This window comes from Humulus lupulus, chromosome 5, assembly GCF_963169125.1.
Source record: "Humulus lupulus chromosome 5, drHumLupu1.1, whole genome shotgun sequence".
NCBI classification, from domain to species: Eukaryota; Viridiplantae; Streptophyta; class Magnoliopsida; order Rosales; family Cannabaceae; genus Humulus; species Humulus lupulus.
In genome coordinates, this window is record NC_084797.1 from 13,833,862 (window position 1) to 13,838,859 (window position 4,998).

Genomic DNA, 4,998 nt, shown 5'->3' on the forward strand with positions numbered 1-4,998 from the left:
ATAGTGAGGTTGGAACAAGTCAGTAAAAGCTATATATGCAATGTTTTTTATTTTGTTGCTTGAAGTAGTTTTTCACTGCAATTATTTCTTATGTGACGATTAATTGCTATACTCCATAAGCAGGTTCTACTGTCAAATTTGCGATGCCAAATCCAAAACTGGAGCATAATGATGGAATTTCATCTAATTTTCAGGACTCAAAATCACTTATCCGAGTTGGAAAAAACTTTTTAATGTTCATTGAGAAAAATAAAAAGGTACAAGGGTACAACTACTATGTCACCTTTGAATAATTACTTTTAAAGTATATGCAGTTTTTATCTTAGCGTGGATTAATTGAAGTTTCACATGCTTTAGGAAGATAGATCTTCCTTTCTTGTACACATTTCATTTTGGGTTTCTTAAGTTTATTTTTTTCTTTTGTCAATGCAGGTATTTCAAGATGACATGTTTAAAATTGGTATGGTAGTCCAAATATTGGAAGAAAAATGTGCCAAGTTAAATGAAAAGAAGGAAAAAGTTGAGCAGACTATAAGAGAATTGCAAGGTTTGACTTTCTAGCACATCTACAGTTGTTCGTTTTTTTTCTGCTAGGATCATTGTCAAAATGTTTGACTACATAGTTTAGGAATCACCATTTAATTTTTTTGATACTAATACATGTCTTTCCATGCTAATGCTAGAATGGATACATGGACGTATTGTCACTAAATAACCTATATATGAGCATTTCCAATAGAATATCACAAATATGGTACATTGCTGTATTTAACACATTTAGCAAAATGACTACTCCAATAGTATTTTAAAAAGTGTGTTAAATTTAGCACATGCTAAAAGTTGTGCCGAATTTAACACAAAATATAGCATGTGCTAAATTTGGCAAAACAATAAATATAACTTTTTATTGTGATTTGTGTTGAATCGCACTAAACAAGAATATAGAACCTAAACAAGAACTGAACTAATGCAAAGATTAAAAATCTGTAAAAGCAATAATAAGATTAAAGAAATTACGTGGTTCGTACACAAAGGCAATGTGCCTTTGGCCTAGTCCACAGGGAAACAAACCTCAGCTGCCTTTATTAAATTTGAATATTTCTTCGAGATTTCTATGTAGAAACACATTCTTTACACCCATCTGTTCCACTTCTAGGATGAACTTTGTTGCCTCTGCTAGTACAATTCTGATAGAGACATGCTTCACAATTGGAGAGAAAATATCATTGTAGTCTACCTCTTCTCTCTATGTAATCCCCTTTGCAACTAGCATCGCTTTGTATCTCGGCTTCTCTACATTAGGTACTCATCTTTAACTTTGAAAACCCATTTGCATCCCATAAACAGGCACCTAGACAATGGAACTTAAGGTTTTATGAGTTTATGACCAAGATAAATTTTAGTAGAAGTAATTATGATCCTTGTGTGTACTAGAACAATAAGATATGTCTATTGTTATATGTAGATGATATCTTAATTGTTGGTAGTTGCAAAGAGTCAATTCATAGATTAAAAGAGCAGTTGCAAAATGAATTCGAGATGAAGGATATGGGACCTACAAGTAGAATTTTGGGCATTTGAAGAAAGTTTTAGAGAGATTTTGCATGGTGAATGCCAAGTTAGTTTCAACTCCTTTGACACACCATTTCAAGCTATCTCATAATCAATCTCCGAAAACTGATGAACAAAAAAAGTGTATGAACAAGGTACCCTATGCTTGATGTGTAGGGAGTCTCATGTATGATATGGTCTCAACTAGACCTAACTTAGCTCAAGCTAGGAGTGTTGTGATCAAGTACATGGCAGACCTTGGTGAAGAACACTGGACAGGCAACCAAATGGATACTAAGATATCTCAAAGGATCTCTGAATGTTGGGCTTGTATTTGGAAAAGAAGGCGTTACATAGGAAGAAGTTGTTGGTTTTGTGGACTCTGATTATGCATGGAATGTAGATACTCGAAAATCCACAATTGGATATGTATTCACTGTCCGCTTTGTCTTCAATAGAGGCAGAGTATATGGTAGCTACAGAGACAATAAAGGAAGTTATGTGGCTCAAAGGTTTCAGCAATGAGTTGGGGTTAAATTCATAAGACAATACTGCATACTGTGATAGTCAAAGTGCTTTACATCTCATGAAAAATCCTATGTTTCATGAGAGGTCAAAATACATTGACATCAAGTTACATTTTATAAGAGAAGTCATTGCTAGAAAGGAGGTTCGAGCTAAAAAGGTCAACACAGATGAGAATCCAACTGATGTATATGTTGACTAAAGTGGTTACTTAAGCCAAGTTTAAGCATTGCTTAGGCTTGATTCATGTTGAAGAATGCTAAGTTGAAGATGCAAATCTTAGCTTTTATCATCAGATTTCTTTATACATCAAATTACAAGTAACTCAATCGAGGTGGATAATTGTTGTGTAGTTGAGTCACTTGTACATGTGGCATACTACTTTTGATGATCGTTAAGTTTGTTTTTTGATGATCGTTAAGTTTGTTGGGAGGCCTTAAGTGTATGCTATGCACTGGAACTCGGTCATATGCAGAGTGAAAAAACACTTAGTAGTTTAGTAATTCTCTTGTATAGAGTTTAGAGTCTTCATTCATTGTATTGACCAAGACTTGTGTAATCTGGTTCTATAGTCAAATTTAATAAAGGCAGCTGAGATTTGTTTCCTTGTGGAGTAGGCGAGAGACACATTGTCTTTGTGTATGAACCATGTAATTGCTGGAGTCTTATTATTTATAGATTAATTTGTGATCTTTGCTTAGTTCAGTTCTTGTTTAGGTTCTATATTCTTGTTTAGTGTGATTCAACTCAAATCACAACACTTTTTAAATAGTATATTGCCACTAATTATTATAATTTATTAATTATTAACTAATGACTAAATATATTACTTTTTTATTCACTTTTTTCAACAATAAAAAATAAAAAATATATATTAATTTTTATATATTATCAATAAATATTAAATAGATTGTTGACATTTTTATAATTATTTTGCATTTTGTGTGCATTGGAGTATAATTACAAATAATGATATAAATATAGCATTGAATCATTTTTTTGTGCTAAATTTGACATAAAATTTATATCTTGAGAGATTGTCTAATGGACAAGTCACCTTTTTTTTCGATATTGCATGGCCTGGGCCTTATTTTTCGATATTGCATGTCATATTTTGCTGTATAAGAATTGTGTCAATTGAAGTACTTAACAAGATCCTGAATTTGTTTTTAAATTTTTTAGATTCTATCGAACCATATCCATTGGGTTTCTCAAATCACTTGTCCACTAAAGAGGAAGTGATGGAGAATATAGAAAAGATATGTAACTCAGCTGCTGCGGTTCTTTGAAATATTTCTAGGATAATTCCATTTCAAGAGCAAGAGGATCATTTAATGAAAGACATAATAGGAGTGGTTGCTCTACTTGGAAGAGTTCATTCTAGGCGGCTTAGCAGGTCAAACGTAGTATTTCCATTTTCACAATCAAAATTCTATCTTGTCTATTTTTTTTTCTTCTTTATTATGTTTCTAAATTGTGGTTTTGTCTATATTTAGGATATTGTCAGAATACTTGGGTGCAGATTAAATGCTTGCTGTTGTGGCTAGATCTTTCGAAACTGCTGTTCTTCTTGAAAAGTATAAACAAACTGGAGAAGTTGACCGTTGCCATGCTCTTCATGTAGAAGCTGCCATTCTTGACAAATTTATAGATGGTTGATTTATTGTCATATGCTTTGACAATATAAGGTGACACCCTAAGCTTCTTGACTAAAATATATTAATCCTCACACAAGATTATCACTCTATAGTTCATAATTGAATTGAATTATCTTAGAATTAACTGTGGGGGTTGGGTTCAACGATGATAATTTTTAACTTTCGTTAATGATCTCAAATTAACTGTTGGCCTTGATGTCAACGACGACAATTTTTAACTGTCGGTATTGGTCATAAATTAATTGTCGGTGTTGGGGTCAATAGCGACTGTCAAATGCAATGGTGACAGTTATTAAGTGTCGGCGATGATTTCTATGCCTACAATTTTTAACTGTTGGCGTAGAGTCACGCCGAGCAAATTAGGTTGGGTGTTGGGAAAGCCCGATTTTGTAGTGGTGAATGTGAAGATGTACTCAAATTAGGGTTAACTTTCATCTAACATTCCTTGTTGTTTGTAGTCCATTCAGAGGTGGCGTCAAGAGTGGCTCTCAGAGGAAGCTGGCTTTATCACGTCCTCGTTTTATCGATTGAACCATTCCAAAAGGTTTTTTGGGATTTGCTGTAAATAGGATTGACTTAGATGAAGATATGCTGTCCATAAAGAACAACTCAGGCCATGGTCTTAGAGAGACCTTATTCTATCACCTTCTTGGGAAGCTCCATGTTTACGAAACCGGGAGGACATGCTAGCCGCTCGTGCTTGTATAGAACACGAAGCTGTGTCTCTAGATGGTGGAATATTGAACGGAAAACAGTGTAATATCTTTTAGATTTATTAGGTATGTTTCTCTCTTCTTTCTTTTCCATTCCTACTACACCTTGTTGTATGAATATTTTGATTATTTGTTGTTTTATTATTATTGTTTTTAGTGATCTGGGAGTATAATTTCAAGTTGTGACAACAAAAACAATGAAATGCTTCATTATCAAGAAAATTTGAAGCTGCTTAAAGAGAAGAAGTCTGGGTTAAGAACAATCAATGATGAGATAGAACAAGTGATGAAAAAACACAGCAAAGTTTTGAACAAGTTTGAAAAGATAAAATCAGAGTTTAACAAGTTTATGGACGACTGGGAAATTATATTGAAATAAAATGATGACAAAAACATATCGTAATTGCTCTCTAGGAGGAAAAAAGAAGACACGTGTTATAATGTAGGGGTTTAGTGCAAAATGACATTTAATAGTGTCTAAATAAGTAAATGTCCATATTTTTAATTTTGTAGTAAAATAGCATAATCACATTTTTAATATTACATATTAA